The following is a 23,901-nucleotide window of genomic DNA, read 5'->3' as shown; positions in this document are numbered from 1 at the left end:
AGAAGTATAAGATGCTTTAACTGGTACTTTGAGCATCAGATGAGTTTAAATTTACTATGCTAACAACCCTAAACTGAAATAAAATTCAAGGTAGGCTTTTAGGGTAGTAGTGATGCAAATCATAGAAAACACACACAGCAATCTATTAAAAATAAGCCACAACTTAAATCTAAATAAACATAAATGTACCAAAGTTGGTCAAGAAGCACTGGATTCTGATTGCTGTGGTTTGATAGGTGTTCACCCATCATACTGAGGAAGTGGAGTTGGGTATAACACCGTGGGCATCTCTATGTTTAGTCCAGGGAGTCTGTGAAACATGAATTTCTAATAATGATGAATAAGGACACACACACACACACACACACACACACAAAACCATTAATCATAAACCATTAATCATAAAACAGAACTATTTACCATGTCTGGATCAGAACACTCACAGATTAATGTTCAAAAGCCTACTAAGGAAATATAAATGAGACAGAAAATAGATACCTTGAAGGCATAGGGCTTAAAGAAGAGCTGAAGTTTATCTGGCCTCCAGCTGGATCTGGTTTGGTCAGATCAAATCAAGTCTGGTTTTAGTTTCCTTATTTATTTATAAAATTTATCCAATTACTTTATCTGTCTATAATTTTTTAAACCAATTTGTCATTTTTATTTACCTATCTCCACCTATAGCTACCTCTCTATTTGATGTGGGAGCAAGAGAATGCCACAAGGAAAGAATTACTTCTTACTTTGCTGGCTGAAGAAGCTGGGTCCCCGGAGATGCTGGCCTGACTTTCCCACTGACTGGCATGCTCGGAAGCTGCCCACTGACACATGTCTTGGTTGGCCTGCCTACTACTTGGAGGAGAAAGCCAAGGAGAAGCACTGGCTCTTCTTCTAAGTACAAACAGGTACAACATAGTCTGTAATTAAATCTTCTACAGGTCATACCCCCCTACCTATTCCCTTCCCAAGACTCATAGATAATTTTAAAATTTTGATGCATTTATTAAATGGAGATTTATTATTTTCTGTTAATATTAAGTGTCTTTGAATATGAACATTTTTGTCTACTCTCTCAAAATATATGTAAAAACTTTTAATACCTCAAAGTTAGCCTTAGAATAAGGATGTGAAGTGGTGCTTGTACCATGGGTTGAAACAGGAAAGACAATGATCATATGAAGACTTGCCTTACCTTTAGCACAGCTAAAAGTGCTCCAAGTTCATTAGTCTGTGTTAGTTTCATTCTCCCACCATTTAGAAATGACTGTATATCTTTTAATGCATTTTGCAATAACTAGGGGGAAAAGGGAGACCCAGTTAGAAGGCAGAATAAAATCTGGTTGTCCAGGAATCAATTTACTAGCACCACTTAGGATAGAAGAGGGACAGTCTCTAGATGATGAAAAAAACTTTTAGACACACACATACACACACAAAGCAGAGATGCAGATCCAAGGAGATGGGATAAACTACCATGAATTCTTTTCTAGAAGAAAAGAATAATGAAGTGGTCTTATTGTACATGTTTACAAACCACTATGTACAAATGGTGAGCAAGAAAAAAGACAGAAGATGTTTAGCAAGAAAAATGTGATAATGGATAAAAAAGATAGCACAGATCAGAATTGCGGAAGCTCTGTAATATGGCAAACCCAGCCCTCTTAAAAGCAAGGCCATGTATATGGGAACAGATGATAAATTATAAAAACTTGGTTTCTGGAGGGCAATTCTGACCAAGATTGATTTCTTGACTCAGTAATCTCATTTCTAGAACTCTCTCCTTAAGAAACACTTCCTACATTGGGATGATGTGAACTGTAGCCTTGTTTGAAATAGTGGGAAAATTTTAAAAACTTCAATTTTGATGATTATGATATGATTATAAAAGAAGCTAACCCTCTGCTAAATGTAAAACTCAACAACAATAACAACAGGCCCTTTGAATGCTTTATTTCATATACTTCTCATAAGAACCCCACAATATGCTTATATCAGTCCCTTTTCAGGGAGGGACATGGAGGCTCCAAGAAGTTAATTTGTCCAAGGTCTCCCAGCCATAGCAGTTAGAAAGTATGAGGTATATTAACAGCAACCGAATAGATGTCCCAGAGATATTAAGTTTTAACAAAACAAGAAGGTTACAAAACAGCATGTTAAGTATGATCCCATTTAAAGTTGTAATTCTCATTTACATATAGAAAAAAAATCTGAGGGCACGTAGCACAAATTGTCTTCAGTGGCTATATCTGAGCAGGAGACTAGAAGGAAGTTTATCTTAGATATAGAACATTTGAAATGTGTTACTCTAAATTTAAAAGATGTTAACAAACTGTCATTTGCATCATATTTTTAAAAAAGAAATAAAATACTGCAGATATATTTGGTGAAATCTCTCTTCACTTTCATCTTAAAGACAGTCACCAGCCCGCAACTATTGCTTTTATATTCAGAAGGAAAAAGAACAGTTTCCTCTAAAAACCTAGAATTGCAAAATATAACAAATAAAAAGCTTCTTATAATTTAAACCAAAATGGTATGATTTTCATCTTTTTAGGTTACAAACATTTCATATATGTGTATTTCTCTAGACAAAGCTAATAATGCAAATTAAACTCGTTAGTAACACTTTTCCAATCTGCTTCTAGACACATCCGCAACATTCACTATATCAATGATAGTCCACTTACCATGCAAAATGTGATATCATTCATATCAGATGATTTTGGAGATTGTAAAATAGTCAGGAAAGCTTGGAAACAGACATTTTGGTAGGGCTCCTCCAAATATGGCTGTCCTGGCACACTAAATGCATACAGAGAAAACAACTCAAGCTCAGTCTCCTTTAAAATGAGGCTTGCAAAAGACTAATTAAAAATAGCAGTCATACATGAACAGACACTTCTCAAAAGAAGACATTTATGCAGCCAAAAAACACAAGAAAAAATGCTCACCATCACTGGCCATCAGAGAAATGCAAATCAAAACCACAATGAAATACCATCTCACACCAGTTAGAATGACAATCATTAAAAAGTCAGGAAACAACAGGTGCTGGAGAGGATGTGGAGAAATAGGAACACTTTTACACTGTTGGTGGGACTGTAAACTAGTTCAACCCTTGTGGAAGTCAGTGTGGCGATTCCTCAGGGATCTAGAACTAGAAATTCCATTTGACCCAGCCATCCCATTACTGGGTATATACCCAAAGGACTATAAATCATGCTGCTATAAAGACACATGCACACGTATGTTTATTGCGGCATTATTCACAATAGCAAAGACTTGGAACCAACCCAAATGCCCAACAATGATAGACTGGATTAAGAAAATGTGGCACATATACACCACGGAATACTATGCAGCCATAAAAAATGATGAGTTCATGTCCTTTGTAGGGACATGGATGAAATTGGAAATCATCATTCTCAGTAAACTATCGCAAGAACAAAAAACCAAACACCGCATATTCTCACTCATAGGTGGGAATTGAACAATGAGAACACATGGACACAGGAAGGGGAACATCACACTTCGGGGACTGTTGTGGGGTGGTGGGAGGGGGGAGAGATAGCATTGGGAGATATACCTAATGCTAGATGACGAGTTGGTGGGTGCAGCGCACCAGCATGGCACATGTTTACATATGTAACTTACCTGCACGTTGCGCACATGTACTATAGAGCCTAAAGTATAATAATCATAATAATAATAATAATAATAATAATAATAATAATAAAATAAATAAATAAATAAAAATAAAATAAAATAAAATAAAAAAATAGCAGTCATATAGACTATTGGAGTTGGAACATACCTTTGAATTCAACTATGCTATGGAAAATTATTATTTTGGTTAATTAGTTACTGCTGGGGGACAGGCACAGGGCTAGAATGAATATAGAAGAAGGGTGGTTTCCATATGGAAAGGTTACAAAAGTTTGTGGTAGAAAAAGTATGGAGAAAGAAAAATCTTGTTTTAGTTCTGCTGTTCAGTCCTAGGAGGGAAATAATCCAGACAGGTCCTGTCAAGCTAGAATCACACATCTGTGCCTGCCTTTCTACTCGCTGGACAGCGCTGTGCTATGCAGAGACGAGTTCACATTTGTGCTGCTCGTTGTCTACTGCCTACTGTGAGAATCGAGGGTGAGCAGCTGGGGCTGTTTCCATCTTCTTCAAAGAAAAGAAATTGCCTTTTACAGATACATCTCACCAGCACTTAAATCTGCATGAATATATCCTTCTAAAAACTTAATATGCTTAGACTTTATACCAATAGAAAACAAAATTTTGACATACTGCACATTAAGTCACTATTACCACATTTTAGGAATATGGTCTTAGTCTATTTTTTCCTTCTTTACAAGCAATATTAACATTAACAAACAACCTAAGATGATTTTATTAGTAAAGTACACGGGAAATGCAAAGTTAGTTATTTGTCTAAGTTGGTTCTGGCTTCAGGCAGAGGGAACTACCTACAAAGGGCCCAATAGAGGCACTATCTTATTACCATTGAGAAACTTGACTGGAGCCACATACCTGAGACGCAAGTTTGCCATACAAGGTACTGTAGCTCTCCTGACTTCAGGATCAGACTGAGCCAAGTCACTCAACTTCATTAAGAGTCCGGTCTTGCCTAGCAGCTGTGGGAGGTACTAAGAAAAATAAGAGTCAATGTAGGTCAAAGAAAAGTTTCTAGGAAAATATTACATTTTAGACAGATTTCTTCTTTCTCTTTCTTTTTTTTTAACTAAATGGCAGTTAAGCACCAAAAGACTAGCTGTTAGATGAATGTCAGATGGATATGCAAAGATATGCCAAAAAGCATCAGTAACAATCATTACTCCCAGCCTGGGTAGCTGCTGATGCTCTTTAGTGTGGCCGCATGGCTGATGGGTAATGATAATATTAAGAATAATGCTTACTATTTACCGAGGGCCATGAACTTGACAAGTATTGTCTCACTTCATCCTCAGAGTAACTTTTTTTTTTTTTTTTTTTTGAGATGGAGTCTCGCTTTTTCGCCCAGGCCTGACTGCAGTGGTGCTATCTCAGCTCCCTGCAAGCTCTGCCTCCCAGGTTCATGCCATTCTCCTGCCTCAGCCTCCCAAGTAGCTGGGACTACAGGCGCCTGCCACCGCGCCTGGCTAATTTTTTGTATTTTTAGTAGAGACGGGGTTTCACCGTGTTAGCCAAGATAGTCTCGATCTCCCGACCTCTTGATCCACCCACCTCAGCCTCCCAAAGTGCTGGGATTACAGGCGTGAGCCACTGTGCTCGGCCCAGAGTAACTATTTTATACACAAGGAAACAAGGCCCAGAGTGGTTGAATAAGAATTGCTAGAGATTAGTGGCAAGATAGAAACCTGAACACAGTGTTGGCACCAGAGCCTGTGCTCCTGGCCTTTCAAAGGAAGGATAAAGCACTTTAAACTACCTTTTGACATTTTGAGCCACTGCAGTACACCAGAGCTGCCAGGGCTTGAAGAATTTCCATGTGTGTCCAGGAACTACACTGATGAATAGCCGAAATAGTATATGCCAACAGGAAATCCAAGTGCTGTTCATCAACAATTACCTAACAGCACAGGAAAAGATATATTCTGATGCAACTTTTAAAAAATATTATTCTTTTATGGACATGTATGTGCACTTGAATCAAGCTGTATAAAAGAGTGTGTGTCTGTCATTTATGTGTCAAAAGGATCACCTCTAAAGGGCCTAAAAGTTTGATCAATGTAGGGGCCTTTTCCCCGCCCCACACTGTTGCTCGCTTCTTCCTCTTTAGTAAAGTAGAACTTGATAAAGTCCTTGTAATTTTTCCTTGAACTAACCAGACATTGGCAGCTGTGAATACACAGATATGAGTATTTCAATGCACTGAAATTTAATTAAACTGCCTTATACATAATAAACACTCAACGAATACACAGTGAACCAATATAACAGCTAAATACCTACTGCATCTCTAACATGACATGAGGAATACACCATGAAGAGAGGGCATATCTCTCCTGTCAAGGAGCTGATAAGGTTGTTGGGACAGACCAGGCTAATCCAAGTGTCAATTCATGGACAATTGAGAGAAACTGTCACCAAGTGCTGGAAAGCTGGTAAGGCGCTATAGGTGCCACTGGTGATCCGGAACATCTCCAATTGCCAGTGTTACAAAGATGATACACCTAAGAATAGTAAACAGACAGAAGCTACCCCATGTTAGTTTCAAAGATTCTAAACTGAAAACAGCCTTACTCCATGCAGCAGATACTGTTGGTTACCTACTAGCCTCCATTTCTTCCTTCCCTACTGGCAGAGTACTAATTTAATTGCATGTCCACCTCTCCCATGTGAGACCTAAGGGTAAACACTAATTAGTTTAAGAGAGTGGGGCAACCTGGGGCAACCTTAACCCCCAAGGAACATTTGGCAATGGCTGTATACATTTTTGACTGTCACAATTGGAGAGGTGCTACTGGAGTCTAGTGGGTAGCGGCCAAGGATGCTGCTAAACATTGCACGATGTGCAAGACAGCCCCTAAAACAATCATCTGAGCCAAAATACCAATAGTTCTGATGTAGGCTAATTGTGGCTGCACATTTTAAGCATCGAGGGAGCTTAAGCCCTCCTCCAGGTGATTCTAATGTGTAGTGAATGTTGAAACTACCAGCTGGAGCCATTCTCCTGCTTAAAGACTGGTTTAGAGAGGTATTTACATGACCTAAGTCTCTCCAGCAAGATACTGGGGAGTCTGCTAGAGAGTTTATAGGACATGTTTCCTTACTCTTAAGTACAAGAGACACAACATAAAATAAAGTTATTTAGCTTCTGCTGAACATTAATCATTTCTTTGGCATGGGATGTCCAGAACTGGCACAGTCATCTTACGACTGTGAGAGATGCTAGCTGAGGATAACCCACATGCTAAGGATGGTGAAGGGAAAGATGAGCCTCTTATTATCAAGGAGCTACAGATGCCTCCCTTGGCACTTGGGACATGGAGTGATTCCTTTTTCTTTATTTTTAAAAAAATTGTTTAGTGACTCTGGGATGGTTTTTCTGTTTTTTGCATCCAAAAGCATCCTAATTCACATAATGCTAGTTGATATGTTTTGTGCTCTTAAATATATTCACATACTCATGTGGTAACAGTCTTAAATAAATAACTGGAGTCTTTTTATCCTGCTGTCCCCTTGGCCCCAAGCTACTTCTTATATTTTAGAAGCATCAAAAGTAGACCACAAAAATGGTAGCTTCAGGAAAGGGGAAAAATATTGGTAGGAGAGAGGCAGGGGATTATTTCAATTTATTCTTAGATATATTTTGTTCAAGTGTATCTTTCATAAGAAATTATAAATTACCTGGGCGTGGTGATGGGCGCCTGTAGTCCCAGCTACCTGGGAGGCTGAGGCAGGAGAATGGTGTGAACCCGGGAGGCAGAGCTTACAGTGAGCTGAGATCGTGCCACTGCACTACAGCCTGGGCAACGGTGTGAGACTCCATCTCAAAAACAAACAAAAAAAAAGGAAATTATAAGCTTGGGGGACCTGAATGATATTGGTTTACTGAACCAAACAGAAAGGCATACAACTAATAGACAAACTTCTAGAATTCTACAGAATAATTTTGTTTGGATCAGAGTTATATTTGCTTTAAAAGCATTCTTATAGCATCTCCAACAACAGCCTATCATACCTACTACAGATGTAGTATTTCAAAGGTATCTACTTACTCTCAAAGTTCATGATATGAATTCTAGAGTTACCCACATGATTACCTATAATCTGTTAAGTAAGTGGTGGATAAGCTGGGACACTTTGCTGACAAGATGATTCTGATTAAGAGGTACCAGTCGGTAAGCCTGGACAAGAAGAGTGCTAACGTCCTACCAAAAAACAAAAAAAGGTAAAGAAGAGGTAAAATACTTATTAGTCAAGTGAGGATCCTCAAAACACAGCCAAATGGGAAAATAAAAGTAAATATTCACATTCAAAATGGGGAAAGAAAATGTGAGGCAGGAAGGAAAAAAATGAAGTGATAGCACAAAAATAGGATGTGCTAAAAAAGAAGGAAAAAGCCAGGCACAGTGGCTCACACCTAATCCCAGTTCTTTGGGAGGTCAAAGCGGGAGGACTGCTTGAGCCCAGGAGTTCAAGGTCACAGCGAGCTATGATCTTGCTGCTGCACTCCAGTCTGGATGACAGATTTGAGACCTTGTCTCTTAAAAAAAAGAAAAGAGAAAAAAAAAAAAAGGAAAACAATCAGTATGGTTTTGGTCAGGCTGAAGACTCTGTTCTCTACATATGTAGAGACAGTATAATTAAATAACCAAAGAAAGGCTTCTAGGGTATAAAAGCACAAACTGAAGTTAAAAATATCAAAAGGTAAGTGAACCAGATTTTCAATGCCGTTGGGAAAAATCAGTCCTAACTCCTAACACTTCTACGGATTTTACGAATAATTAGGGAATTCTTAAAAAAAAAAAAAAAAAAAAAAAAAAGAGGGACCTATTTGCAAGTCCCACTCTTCATTCATCCATTGATGTTTATAGAATGACAAGGTTCTCAGCACCTACTATGTGCCATAGCGTGCTAGGTTTTTGGGCTCCAAAGGTCAAACATGTTCCTGAAACTCAAAGAGCTCACAAACTAGTGAGAGAGAAAGAAACACAACAAATAATTAAAATAAGGTGAATTAAGTGCTGAAAGAATAACGTACAAACTCTGTCCAGGAACAGTAATTAGGGAGGCCTTGTGGAGGTGATTGTAAAGCAGAATCTGGAATGATTTGAAGGATGAGGAGAAATTTTCCAGATAGGGCATCAAAAAACACTGCAAGCAAAGTGGACAGAGTATGCAAAAACCTGGAGGTGTGAAACACCAGTAGGTGCCTGAAGAAAAGCAAGTTTTAAATGACTGCACACAGGAACAAACGGGGGAGTAAAAGGAGAGAATGGAAAGGCACGAAGTTTTGTTGCAAAAGTATCAAATTATACAAATACAGCTAAAGTCCTCGACTACTGCCTTAATCTCAGTCTGCTTCCTAATGACATACACTATTATTCTGTTGTCAATTCTTTCAGACCTTTTACTTTGCACATATAAACACACATATTTTAAAATCCCTCCTCCAGCTTCATACTGATCTCATTCTGTATGAATTGTTCTGTAACTTGCTCCAACCATTTACCAATATGTATTGAAGACTTTTCCAAAGCACATTTTAAATTTTATGATCAATTATTTTTTTTCCTCCTAAAGAAAAGATCATTCTGGCAGCAGAGGAATGACTGGCTTGGAGAGGAGCGAGACAGCAGGCAGGAGATCAGTCAGAGGAGACCAGCAGAACAGTCCAGGCATAAGTCGCCTTGCCTGAGGTCTAAGACACTCGCTATGGGAACAGACAGGAGAGGATGAACTGAGAAATATATATGAGACACATTCTGAAATATCTGAATTGGACAGGATCTGGGATGAAGGAGGGAAGAACCAGTGTTTGTGTCTTGTGTGACTTGGTGGATGGTGCATGTGTGTTGGAAGGTGGGATGGGCTGGGGACGGGAATGTGTGTTTGGAGCTAATGAATTTCATCTTTTGGAACTGTCTAGTTTGAGATGCCTGTGTAAGCAGGCAACTTGCACCACTTCCCTCTTTCCTACATAGGGCCAGAAGGCCATGGTGTCAACAGTTGAAAGAATTCATTAATTTAAGGCCTGATGTGTGTAAGATTACTCAGAAAGATGGCAGAGGGGAAGAGCTAATGTGTAGGAACAGAAAACGCAGGGGCTTTGTGGCGGAGTTTTGTATAGTGTATTTTTATGAGCTTCAGTATTTTCATAAGCAAAAAAGACCTAATACTACCCAAGTTCTAAGATTCCCACGTGGTCCATGTACCATGTAGGCAATAAACAGTAGTAATGCATTTTGTCAACAAAGTGTTCTGGGTGCATACAGAGAGAGTCAAGGAGGGTGCGGGCCGAGGGAAAGGGGTATCAGAGAGGAAACCTGACGCATTATCAGAGCAGGAGTCTCAAGTTGCATTTTGAATGACTCCAGCATGCCAAGCGCTGCAGGGTCTTCCGAATGGAGAACTAAGAATGTGCCAAGGTAGGAGGGGGCACGCCAGCCTGAAACTAAATCATCAGGCGCGAGAGTGGGAAGAGCAGGGAAAGGAAGGCGGAGGCCACCAGCTGAGTTCACCGAGGGGTGATGCCGGGACCAGCAGGGACCGCACCGGCTCTCTCCGGAGGGCGCCGACTACTTCCGGGGCCACGCCACTGCCCTCGCTGTAGTTCTCGGAGATGAGCCGATCGAAGAGCAGGTGGATCTCGGTGCGGGTGGAGCTGCTGTCATCAGGGCGCAGGGCGCAGAGCCTGGCGGACAAGCGACGAAACCCACTGCCTCACTCAGGGATTGATTCTCGCGGTGCTTCCCGCCGGTGCCCGGAAAGCAACCAGCAAGCAACTTGCACAGCAGCCATCTTTCCTACGTGGTACGGGTTGGGGTCGGGGGCGGGGGAGGAAAGAGTCCCAGGGAAATACTTCGGGGGCATCATCCCGCTCCGCGCGCTAGTTCCGGAAGTACCTTTTTTAGACCGGACTGGGACGCAGAGGGGTTTCCATGACTACGGGACCCTTCTGACTAGTACCCCGCAAATGCTTGTCACAAATTGGCTTGGAGGCCGGGCACGGTGGCTCACGCCTGTAATCCCAGCACTCTGGGAGGCCGAGGCCAGCGGATCACGAGGTCAGGAGATCGAGACCATCCTGGCTAACACGGTGAAACCCCGTCTCTACTAATAATACAAAAAACTTAGCAGGGCGTGGTGGCGGACGCCTGTGGTCCCAGCTACTCAGGAGGCTGAGGCAGCAGAATGGCGTGAACCCGGAAGGCGGAGCTTCTAGTGAGCTGAGGTCCTGCCACTGCACTCCAGCCTGGGTGACACAGCGAGACTCTTTCTCAAAAAAAAGGCCGGGTGCGGTGGCTCACGCCTGTAATCCCAGCACTTTGGGAGGCCGAGGCGGGCTGATCACGAGGTCAGGAGGTCGAGACCATCCTGGCTAACACGGTGAAACCCCGTCTCTCCTAAAAACACAAAATATTAGCCGGGCGAGGTGGCGGGCGCTTGTAGTCCCAGCTACTCGGGAGCCTGAGGCAGGAGAATGGCCTAAACCCCGGGGGGCGGAGCCTGCAGTGCCGAGATCGCGCCACTGCACTCCAACCTGGGTGACAGCGAGACTCCGTCTCAAAAAAAAAGAAGCAAAACTGGGTATGTGCGTTTTAGAGGTGTTGTACCTTTTCAGCATTACAAATGAATAGAGATGAGTAGCAAGTTACTTTGGTCCACAGATTTTTGGTATCTTAACTAGTTTTGGATCTCTTCCACTAAAGGGATTGCCTGTTGAACATTGTTAGGAATGTAAACTGAAGGCAAACTGCCTGGGTTTGAATTTTGTTCTGTCCCTTGCACCCTGCCTGGCTTCAAATCCTAGCTCTGCTTATTACGTTCTTTTAAGGGGATGATCTTTGAGCAAATGTCTTAGCTTCTGTTTTCCCAAGTAAATGGACACAATAGTTGCTACCTTGTGAAAGATTCGTGTAATTGACCAGCGTTTACCCAGCAGCATCAGTGTTCAGTTTCAGTCATTGGTGATTCTGCAGTTGGACTGTGAGGGGGTGTTGGGATGGAGGAAAAGATAACTTTTGATAACCAAGAGGCCGCTTTTCTCTGCTTTTGTGTCAAAAGGGGAGAAGGGAGTTTGGAGAGGGAAACGAATTCTGTTCAATACTAAGCTCTCTTCCTCAAAATCAGAAGTGCATAGAATGTGTATTAATTTACAGAATTTCTAGACTTCAACAATCTGATTTTTTTTAAATTTACTTTTATTTTTTCAGGTTGAGACTGAGCTAAAAATCTGGCGACGTTCTGGATGTACTGGACAAACATCTCATTCCAGCAGCTACCACTGGCAAGTCCAAGGTTTTCTATTATGAAATGTAGGTTCTATACTAACAATTAACAAGTGTACTTCAATAATTTTAAATGCTCTCAGGAATAATTGGCTTTGTTTCTTTTTTTTTCTTAGACATTTCATATTATTTTCCTTATTAAATATAACCAAAAATTCCACAGAAATTCACTGAGGAGCCTCTAAATATCAACAAAATTATCACTTGAAAGACTAGAATTAAACAAGCAAATGGTTCCAAGAAATGACATGAGCGTATTAATCATAAAATTTCTGCATGAAACATTCAGCCAGCACTGTGCAATGTGTGGCCATTTGGGGGAGGGGAATGAGATAAGTCCCATGAAAGCAAAAGAATATAAATAAGTAAAACAAAGGCTAATACATTTTTATAATAGCCTGACCATCTTTTTATTCCAACATTAACTAGCCTTCTAACATTAAACAATTATTTTTAAATAAAAGTTGGAAACCTACATAGAAGAAAGTCATGATTCTAAAAAGGCCAACTTTTAATCTTACATTTTCCTTTCTAGTGTAGAACCTACATTTCATAATAGAAAACCCTGGACTTGCCAGTGGTAGCTGCTGGGATGAGGTGTTTGTCCAGTGCATCCAGAATGTTGCCACAGATTAACTTCATAGCTCAGTCTCAACCTGAAAAAATAAAAATATATTTTAAAAAATCAGATTGTTGAAGTCTAGAAATTCTGTAAATTATTGCACATCCTATCTACCTCTGGTTTTGTGGAAGAGAGCTTAGTATTAAAGAGAATTCGTTTCCCTCTCCAAACTCCCTTCCCTTTTGACACAAAAGCAGAGAAAAGCTGCCTCTCAGTTATCAAAAGTATCTTTTCCTTTCTGCATGCAATTAAGTACTACACACACACACCACCCCCACCCCAGCACCCCCTCACAGTCCAGCTGCAGAATCACCAATGACTAAAACTAAATAAACACTGATGCTACTTGGTAAACGCTGGTCAATTACACGAATCTTTCACAAGGTAGCAACTATTGTGTCCATTTACTTGGGAAAACAGAAGCTAAGACATTTGCTCAAAGGTCATCCCCTTAAAAGAACGTAATAAGCACAGCTAGGATTTGAAGCCAGGCAGGGTGCAACGGACAGAACAAAATTCAAACCCAGGCAGTTTGCCTTCAGTACTTACATTCCTAACAACGTTCAACAGGCAATCCCTTTAGTGGAAGAGATCCAAAACTAGTTAAGATACCAAAAATCTATGGACCAAAAAAACTATTGCCACTCATCTCTATTCATTTATAATGCTGAAAATGCACAGCACCTCTAAACGCACATACCCAGCTTGCTTCCTATTTTTTCTCTTCTTCTTTTTTTGAGACGGAGTCTTGCTTTGTCCCTCAGGCTGGAGTGCAATGGCGTAATCTCAGCTCACTGCAACCTCCGACTCCCGGGTTCACACCATTCTCCTGCCTCAGCCTCCCGAGTAGCTGGGACTACAGGCAGCCACCACCATGCCCGGCTAATTATTTTTTTGTATTTTTAGTAGAGATGGGGTTTCACCGTGTTAGCCAAGATGGCCTTGATCTCCTGACCTTGATCTCCCAAAGTGCTAGCTAGCAAAGGGAAGCAGGAAGCAAAGAGAGTAGCTGATACATTGGGAGAAGATGTGAAAAGTTCTTCACATCTTCACATCACATAGAAAGCAAGAGAGAGAGCAAGAAGGGTAGGATTAGAGTCAAAGCAAAGCAGCCATGTGTGTGCCTGGGAGCTTCCATCTGGGGTAGACTGCTGAATTCTCTCACTCATTCTGGCCCATTCCAGCCCAATGTGCTGATGGCTGGCTTAGCCTGTTTTTGTTGTTGTTGTTGTTGGTATTATAATGACTCTGCCTCCGTTCTATTCTCTACCCTTTGACAAAAGTCTCATGCAAATATTTAATACTTAAACCCCACTCTATTTGAAATATCTTCCTAGGTGGGTGTCCCAGCGTTTAGTTTCCTCCCTGCTAATTCACTCCTGCTGTGTCCACCTTCCTCACATGCCTCTGTAATCAAGCCACTGCCCTGCTCTAAAGCGGGCATTTGCTTTGGGTTGGGGTAAGGACAGGGAGCACTTGGGGTTGGGAGCAAGGGGAACTGGCCTCGTGTCCTGCTAGGCCAGTTCCTATGGCCAGAGAAAAGGGCTCTGCCTGGGGACTTAACTCCTTTGCTCAAGGTTTGAACTTTTGGCTGAAAGACATAGGCTGAGTCTCCAGCATCCGAAGACATTTTCCCAAAATTTTAGTAAGTCCCTGCTCTGATTTGTTTTCTCTTCCCTTCCCATCTTCTCTTTACAGATGATCACAGCCAAGACTGCTGGTCAATCTAGGCTGCTGATTTGCAGACAGCTGGAGTGAACGTCTGTGTTTGCCTGCCCTGAATCTTCTCTGTGTTCTTCCAGTTCCATCAACTCAGCTGTCCTTTGGAGAGCCATCCCCAGCAAACACCCTCAGCCATGTGGCATTCTGACTCCAGGGCTGGATGGACATTGACCAAAGCCAGGCCAGCCTTCACTGTCAGTGCTGGAGAAGACAGGCCATCTTTCTGCTGGCGTTGCCAAGCTGGAAGGACGCATACCTGGAGCCCTGTGCTGCAGGAGCTTTTTGGTTGCTTGGACCAATACTTTTCTTTTAAGGAAAACCACAGAGTCACTTGCCAACACCCCACCAGCAAGAGAAAGCCACATCCACACCTCTGGGGAAGAGGCCCCTGGCTGGTGACTCACTTACCAGCTCCCACTTTGTACAGGGCCCTTCCTCTGGAGTAACCCAGCATGCGGCAGAAGACAGTGGCATCAGAATTGTGCCACTCATCATCGCAAATGGTCCCTCAGGTACCACTGTAGTAAACTTCAGCCCAGCCTCGGTTATGACTGCTGACAATCCTGACGGACACTGTGTTTTCACCTGGGTGAAGAAACACAGGTGGGAGAGGCGAGGAAGCCCCCTTGGGGCTTTGGGTAAGTGCGGGCTCTTTCTTTTCATTTTGGAGTTCTACAGTTAAGGAAAAGAAATGCCCCTGCTTGACTGTCACCAGAGCCTGGAAGATCCCACTTTGTAGTACCAACCCAACCTGGCATGCAGCCTCTGTGCATCTGGGGCCTGCAGGCACAAGGCCAGGGGGGCAGGTGCCCCTGTGGCTGGTTTGCAAATCGCATACGCCACGTCTTGTCATGTGTCGTGGAGAGAAAAAAAGAAAAGTTGAGAAAAGAGAAGGAAGGAAGCAAAGGATGGAGGGAGAGAGGGAAAGGAAGGAGGGAGGGAGAGGAAAGAAAGAAGGAAAAGGGGAGGGAGGGAGGGAGAGAGAAAAGGAAAGGAAGAAGTAGAAAGGGGGAAGGAAGGGAGAGAAGGAAGGAAGGGAGAGAGTGGCTGGGGAGGCAGACTGCTCTTCTGTGCTGTGGGCAGGCTCATTCAAGGGACTAGACCCTCAGCTCTTCCCCCAAATGAGAAATTTATTTGAGAACCAAGGTCTCTTCCCCCAACACACACAATTTTCAGGTACAGAATTGACTTTAAAGCACACATTAAAGAGAATATAAATAGTGATTACCTCTTTCACTTTTTTCTCCCTTCACTCCTTTCTCCCCAGAAGATCCTGTCATGAGGAGAAAACCCACACGGTTTGAAAGAAACCCAGGCAGGATGCCTTTGCCTGCATTTGCGGGAGTGGGGAGCGGGTGGAGTGGTGGGGGTGGTTAGACTCTCTCTGGGTCTCACCCGTGGCCTGGCATTACGGGGACGGGATGTCCTGCGGGTGTCAATGATTGAGCAGGAAGAAATGGGCCTGAGCTACAGCAAGAGGGGTTGAAGTTAGATTGGTGAGGGACACTTGGTCTGGTCAGCGACATGGAGTGGGATGGGCTCATCTCCTTCATGGAAACCGTCCAGGGGTGCTGGGTTGTGGGGCATGGCTCAAGTGCACGTTCATGCCCCTGCCTCAGATGCTAGAGCTGCGCCTAACCCACTGCTGTGTGCTCCATGCCTAGGGCAACCCCCAGCGCAAGACTTATCAATTAAAGAAATAAACCTTTACCCTCCTGGGTTCTGAAAACCCCCAAAACTCTTAAAACAGGGCCTTTCCTATTTTAAGGTACAGAACTGGCTGTAAAGCATAGTCCTAAGAAGCAAGGAATCAGATGCAGAGGCCTTACCTGTCACTCCCCAGTCTCCCTTCTGGCCAGCTGGTCCAGGGGCTCCCTTGGGGCCTGCCAGCCCCGGGCTCCCCTGTTCTCCCTTCACACCTGCAGGGCCTGGAAGGACAGACACTGCCCTGGTCAGGTGCCCTGCTTTGCCTTCCCAAGAGAGACCCAAGGGCCTTGCTGTTTAATAAATGAGTTACCCTTAACTGCCAGACCTCCCCCATGGCTGGGCTATCTGAATTTCAGCCCGTCTGTGGTCCATACAGGGGCTGCACTGATCTCTCAACTCTTAGGTAAATGCTGTTGAGAATAGGCAGGCTGAAATAGCTGGTGGTATTCCACAGATTTTTCATCCTTCTGGAATTACATAGTTATGTGGAAGTTCTAGCCATGCTAGGAGAATTTGCTGGAATGTTTCTAAGCCTCGATGTGTCCTTTAGTGAACTGAAATAGTAACAGAGGCCAGGTACAGTGGCTTCCTCCTGTAATCCCAATGCTTTGGGAGGCCAAGTCTGCAGTGAGCTATCCTGGCACCACTGCACTCGGGCCTGGGTGACACAGAGACTTTGTCTCTAAAAAAATTGAAAAAAAAATAAAACAAAACACAAAATGGTAATAGAATATCTAGCTTATGAGGAAGAAAAGTTGCTCAAGAATGTGTCTGAAAAATCTCACTTTTGCACTCACAGGGGCAGGGCTGTTGAGAGGCCTAGAAACACCCTGCAGCTGGTGCCAGCTCAGTACCCAACTGAAGCACAGGCTCTGGAGGTGAGGCTAAGAATAAGAAAGCCCAGCAACAGGCAGTGGGAGGCAGACAGGAGAGGCTTGGGGGCCAAGAAGAAGAGGCAAATGGGCCACAGCTGAGGTGGGGAAGCAGCAGCCGTGGATGGAGCAGAATGGGCACAGCTCCATGGCAGCTGCACAGCCTGGAGCCTCCGCCTGCACCCCCAGCTCTCCTGACATTTTTCCCCTTTGCCATCCTCAGCCCCTGCCCCACACTCTACACCCCTCAGGATGCTGAGTTCCTGTTGTTCCCAGGTTTTGCAGCAGAGAAATCTGAGGCTTGAGAAACAGAGCCCTGGAGTCTTAACCTCCACTTTGGGAGAAGGTCACAGCTGTGCGTTCAAAGTCAACAAGACCTGCTCTCTGAACGGGCAGGCCTTCCCCGTCATCACTCTGAGGGATGAAAATGCAGCCAGCCCTTTACCTGGAACTCCTGATTCTCCTTTTCTTCCTTGCTGTCCTTGAAGTCCTAAGATCAAAACAAAAAAGGGGGGGAGGAGATAATAAAACTTAGATATTAGACATTTTTAATCTTAGACAACCTCTACCTTTTGTCTGATTAATGCAGATGGAAAGGTACATTGGTTCTCCACGATTGTTTAAAGCCTCTTCAGCAGATCGTAAAAAGAGACAGTCTGCAGATGGATGAGAACAGGTGTGTTGGGAATGAAACAGCAAAGTACTGGATGAAAGCCTGGATTAGGCAGGCCCCGGATGCACCGCTAGCCTTCCCTGCCCATCAGTAACCTGACCTGGCATCTAAATCCAATCCCATTCCCTGCTGTTGCATTTATATTGGAAGAGAACTGGGAGATATTTGGTAAATAAAGTTATCTTTATTGCCAAGACTGTGAAGGGGGCTCAGTGGGCACCAGGAACTTCGGGGGTCCTCACCCATAGTAGATGCTCTACAAGTATTTGTTGGTTTATTTCATTGTGGCCTCCAGTGGCTAAAGATTCATGTGGCTAAAGGGTCTGATGTCCAGAAAATGGAAAAATAATAACTACAATCATTGGTGATGATCCTACTATAGTTAATGTTAAAGATCCCCCTTTCTTCCTTCTTTCCATCCATTCATCCTTTTTTTCAGTAAACTTTCATGGAAGACTGTCCGCAGCACCCTGCTGGGTCACTGTGAGATAATGGTTTGTTCATTTAGCAAGATCATGTCCTCTTGGTTTTAAGTGCCAATATTTATTTTATTTCAGAGAAATAGGACTCCTCAAGGCAGTTACACAAACTTGGGAAAATGCAAGCTCATTATTGACTATCAGTAACAGTTACTGGAGGGTAACAAGGGGAACACCAACAGCGAGTCATAAGTATCTGTGCCCCCGGCCAAGCAGGGAGCTCATTCCTCCTTGCGGTGGCCTCGGGAAAGTTTCTGCCTGCCCTGCCCTGCCACTCACTTCAATCCCTGGATTTCCCAAGCACCTGCAGTGTGCTGGTCAGTGGAGGGAGAGGCAAGGGGCTGGCAGACCTCTTCAGGGCCCCTTCTTGGAATAATGAGCAAGAGAAGTTGTGACTCCAGGGGCATTTCAGATCCCACCCCCAGGCTTGGCGCTGCCTGGGGCGGAGGGCCAGAGAGCCAAGGGGCTGGGAGCTGCCGCTGCAGACCCGGGCAACAAGAGAAGCAGGAAGCACCAGAAGATTCTGAGAGGGCAGCTACTTTTGTTCCTCGTGTTAGGGAAAGGGACAGAACTGAGGTTGGGATAGGTTTTTGTAAGTGCTGGAGGTGCGTTAGAGGTCAGCCCCTGGCAGACAGGCCCCAGCTTACACAGGGCCATTTGTGCACACACCTGTCCTCTGAATAGAATGCCTCACCCCTTTGGTTCACCTGGAGAACTCACATTTAGCTTGTAAACTCTGCAAAGATGTCAGATGTCACCACCTGTGAAGCCTTCCCTCCCTCTCCCATGACATGATATCCTTTCCCCCAAGGCGGTAAAGCAAAGTGGTTCCAAAGTCTGACAGCCCGGACTTGAGTCCACTTCTGTCTTATACCGACTTTGTGACCTTGAGCCAGGTGTCCCTGCTCTGAGCCTCAGTTTCCTTCTCTGAGTCTCCTTGTTGCCTTCTGAGGCATTTGTGAGGCTGAAATGAAATCGTGTGTGTCAAGTGCTGAGACCAGTGCCTGGCCAGTGCTGAATAAATGATGTCACAGGACCCACAGTGTCCTGTGTCCCCTCCAGGTGGGGAGCACCTCAGACACTGAGGTTGAGTCCACACATGAGCACCAGGATTGCTGCACAGCTAGCACCCAGCAAATGTCTGCTACTGACCTGAAGGACTTAGCTGAGATTGCCCAGGAGAAGCAACAGATGTTTCCCTTCTGCTTACCTGCATCTGAACAGCATATGTCAAGATGGGTTGGGCGAAAGATCACATTCTATATGTCTATGATGGTGATGAAGTAGGAAACAGTCCACATCCGGGGAGGTTACTGTGTCATGGGGTCCCTGAACCCTGCCTCTAGGGACACGCTCTTCAAGTAGAGATTTCTGCAACATGGCACCCTCTGGGATGCGGAGAGAAGGGGCCGAGAGTCTGGATGTGGACTGGTTCCTGCTTCATCACCATCACAGACATATAGATGGTGGCCTTTCTCCCCACCAATCTTGACATACACTGTTCACATGCAGGTAAGCAGAAGGGGCCTCAAAACACTGTGACCTCCCTTTATTGTGACCGCCCAAAGAGATGCACCCTCCAACTGTCCCCTAAAGCCCTGAACAGCAAACGCCCTCCAAAGACAGGAATCATAGGAAAGCCCCTGTTCACCAAGTCCATGGCCCGAAGCCTGACCCTCCCTCTTCATTTCCCACATTCTCCCTTCCTAGCTCCTCACCTCCAGGGGACTCAGCATCTTCTGCTGCCTGCATCGTGCCAGGCACTGTGCCAGGGGCTTTACGTCCATTACCTTGTTTGATCTTTCAGCCACTCTCCAGGGCAGTGTGATTTCCCTCCTTTACAGAGGAGAAAGTACACACTCAGAGATGCTAGGTGAGTTATTCAAGGTCATATAGGAGTGAATGGGGGAAGTCGGGGCTGTCACCCAGGCCCAGCCTCCCAGTGTTCCCTGAAGGCACCTTTGTTCCACTAGTACTAGGCTCACTCCTCTCTGGAGTTTCGCTTGGTCTATGCACTTGGTTCCCAAGACACCTCCAGCCTCCCTGAGGCCACTTCTTCCCCCTAAAAGAGGAGTAGTCAAACTAGAGTATACATCAGAATCATCTGGGTGCATCTTGTTAGTAAACAACTTGCTAGGTCCCACCACAGTCACTGATTTAGTGGGAGTGGAGTGGGAATCCAAGAATCCACAGTACTAACAAGTTCCCAGGTGATGCTAATTCTGCAAGTCTCAGGACCACATTTTGAGTAGCACTGCCCTAAACAACTCTCACTCATTCTTGAGGGACCAGCTCACAGCCCACCTCCTACAAGCAGCCTTCCTTGTCTCCATAGGAGCTCACAGCCCCTCTCGTGTCTGAACCCTCCCAGACCCAAAGTTTATATGGCAGAGATTGGACCTTGATGAAATGCCTTCTGATATGTATTTAACGGGTATTGGAAATTAGAATTGAGGTTTGTGTGATTTCTCTCCAAGCCTCGCTGGACTCTAAGAGAACACTGGCTGAGTGGTTGTTCATGGACTAATCGATGGAGGAACTAGTAATTACCTCACTATAAATCAGGGCAGCAACCTGATAGGATCAGTTCCTGCAGAGTAGAGGGAGAAATGGCTAAAAAATAGGTTCTAGAGCTGCATGTTGTAAAACTACACTGGAGAGCAAATAAGTGCTGGATTTTTCTTCTTAACCATAAGCAAACTGGCTTTCCTCCAGTATCACAGGCTTATCAAGCTGAAAGGGCTCCAAATACTTACTTGCAAAGTTTTTACAGAAATAATATTCTCCCAAGAAACGTGTGTTAAGTTAGAAAACACAGGCCTTCCAGTTGTTTAGTGTTGAGCTGGTGTTCTGACTAAAGTCTTCAATTGTTCCTGCTCCCAGGGAAGCTGCCTATTTCAAACCCAGACTGCTGTGAAACTGTCAGGGACCTGGTGTTCTTCTACACTGCTTGCACACCACAGAAAAGGAAACAGGCTCAGCAAAGTCAAGTAGCTGAGCCTGTGGTCACCCAGCTAGTCAGGGGTAAGTTCAAGTTGAGGCTCAGATCTCCTGATTCTGAGTGAAATGGAGAAATTCCCAATACATTAAGAAAACTTTCTTTTCTTTCTTTTCTTTTTTGTTCTTTCTTTTTCTTTCTTTCCTTTTCTTTTCTTTCTTTCTCTCCTCTTCTTCCTTCCTTCCTCCCTCCCTCCCTTCCTGTCTCTCTCTCTCTCTCTCTTTCTTTCTTCTTTCTGATAGGGTCTCACTCTGCTGCTCAGGCCGGAGTGCAGTGGTGCAATCATAGCTCATTTCAGCCTCAAATTCTTTGGCTCAAGTGATCCTCCTCCTCCTCCTCCTCCTTCAGCCTCCCGAGTAGCTGAGACTACAGGTACATGCCACCATGCACAGCTATTTTTATGTTTTATAGAGAGGGGGCCATTGCTGTCTTGCCCAGTCTGGGGAAACTTTCCTAAATACCATGCCAACTTGGAGGCTAGGTGCAACCTGGCAAATTTAGGATTGAGCTAAATAACTGACAAATCAACCTTGTGGTAAGAAGTGAGATGAAGGATAAGGGACTCAAAATTGGGGTATGTGTACACTTCTGCAGAGCTAAGAAACTTAGAGAACAATGAGGAAGAGTTTTATAAATGACAATTTAGTGATTTGACTTAGTAGAATTTAATAAATTATTGGACTATCTCAGTACTTAGATATGAGGAATGGAATTAACTGAGAAATTATATTCATGATATAGGGCTCAACTGCTATTATGGATGATCTTTTTGGCTTATATTTAAAGTAAAACATCTTCAAATACAGATGAGAAAATGGATTTTGAGTTATTTGCACTTCAGTTTTGCCCCAAGAGGAAAATAAAAGGGCATGGAAAATTCACATTGTTATAGATTAGACATAAAGGCCATTGAGATAAAGAATTTCCAATCAGATTAATGTTTTGGAGTTTCAATGTTTTGGCTGCTTCTAACGTTATTTCATGAGGTATAAACAGTAAAAAGAGAAATGTCATGATTACAAGCTGAAGTGGAGTCCTTCCTTATTTCTAAACAAACATGATTTCAAAATAGCTAAAATTTCTTTCTTTCTTCTTTCTTTTTGATGGGGTCTCACTCTGTTGCTCAGGCCGGAGTGCAGTGGTGCAATCATAGCTCATTGCAGCCTCAAATTCTTTGGCTCAAGTGATCCTCCTCCTCCTCCTCCTCCTTCAGCCTCCTGAGTAGCTGAGACTACAGGTACATGCCACCATGCACAGCTGATTTTTTTATGTTTTGTAGAGAGGGAGCCATTGCTGTCTTGCCCATCTGGGGAAACTTTCCTAAATACCATGCCAACTTGGAGGCTAGGTGCAAGCTGCTACCGTCTGCTCCAATCCTTTCTGAACTGGGATGAAGGGAGGAGGTGTCACTCATCAGCACACCCTGATGGTGGGGCTGGGGAGGGAGACCTCATGATAGACTGTACTAATAAGACCCCAAGCTTTGTCTTGTACGGGCCTAGATTTGAACCTGGCTGCATCTCTTAATGGCTGTTTGACCGTAAAGTTGCGCTACGAAGAGTGCTTGTCCCACTGGGTGTCAAGAAGATGCTCATTAGCAGGAGCTGCTTTTGTTCTGCAAATCCTCCCAGGATGCAAAGGGCAGGGCAGGATTCCCTACCCTCAGACTGTGGAAGACACAGGCTTGGGGCTTGGGGAGTGAGCACAATGCTCCTGTGGGTAAAATCATGTTTTACCTCCAATACTCTTGGTTAGTCGAGAACCGTTAGTCTGGCAGTGGGGGTGGAGGCAGAGGGTGACTACCATTTACAACTGAGATGAAAGCAGTCATCTCCATGAAACCACACAGAAGGTTCAGGGGCAAGAGAGCATCAGGTCTCACAGTCACATGGGGACCACAGGAGATGGAATTGTAAGATCAGAATGGGCAGTGAACAAGTCGGGAACGTCTGACAACTATACCCAGATGGAACCTTTCCCATGGTGAGACCCTGCTGGTGGCCTTCAGGTGGCATCCACATGGGATCAGGTAGCAGGGAACCTCCCAAACAAACACACCATCCATAAAAAACACAATTGCTCTGGGGCTGGACAGATTACAAGGACAGAGAGGGTGTAAAAGCTGCTCTTGCCATGGCTCCCGACAGCTTTCAAAAAAAACCCAAAAGCTCAGGCCCTTAGTCCAAGGTTTGCCAGGAGGTGGTGATGAATGAATCAATCAATTGATTAGAACTGTGGAGGACCAGGTCCCAGTGTGGGTCTCTAGCACAGCGCAGGGGTGAGGGCATCCAGGTTGTCTGACACAAGCATGACCTTCTCAGGCAGAGGACAGGGGTGGAGACAGACTGTCTACAGATGTCCTTGGCAGACATGCAGCTTTACGTCACAACCCTGCCCTCCCCATAGCCCCTCCTGCCTGCTCCTGGCTTTCCAATGTGTGCAACAGTTCTCCATAGAAATACCCAATCAGAGTGTGCCCACACCATCTGGCAACAGTCTCTCTGTTCACTGCACTACCCTGCACGTCTGAGGGCGGGAAGGCAGGAATTGGTCTTATGCATTGTGACAGTGGTCTGGACTTTCTAGACCAAGTGAGCACACTGCAACTGGACCAAACTGGCTTATAAAGTAGACTATATTGGTACAATGGTTTACGATCTAGACTAAATAGACATGATGGTATATAACCTAGACTCGGTTGGCATTATGGTATAAACTAGTCTTTGTGAGTTTGGCTAGTGTGGGTCAGTGCTCCCAGGCTGCCCCCCTAGGAAAATGTGGAAGAAGAGTTTTCTGGACCCTCCAGCCTGAATCCAGGCTCCTGGACCCCCTCCTGGGGGTCCCAATGAAGGGTCAGCAGGA

General features: G+C 44.2%; 1 protein-coding gene and 1 pseudogene across 1 annotated transcript in view; both read right to left on the bottom strand.

Annotated features, from left to right (window-relative positions):
• Positions 1 to 10,548, bottom strand: part of LOC134738756 (HEAT repeat-containing protein 6-like) — a 33,827-nt pseudogene extending 23,279 nt beyond the window's left edge.
• LOC129017490 (misshapen-like kinase 1) overlaps positions 5,968 to 23,901 on the bottom strand; it is a 56,034-nt gene continuing 38,100 nt past the window's right edge. Inside the window, 6 exon segments of the mRNA XM_063657020.1 lie at positions 5,968 to 6,182; positions 7,360 to 7,501; positions 14,719 to 14,895; positions 15,539 to 15,583; positions 16,140 to 16,238; positions 17,335 to 17,379. The gene's annotated coding sequence lies outside the window, so the exon portion shown is untranslated.

The sequence above is a fragment of the Pongo pygmaeus genome, chromosome 19 (assembly GCF_028885625.2).
Source record: "Pongo pygmaeus isolate AG05252 chromosome 19, NHGRI_mPonPyg2-v2.0_pri, whole genome shotgun sequence".
NCBI lineage: Eukaryota > Metazoa > Chordata > Mammalia > Primates > Hominidae > Pongo > Pongo pygmaeus.
This window is presented reverse-complemented; position numbering and strand designations above follow the sequence as displayed.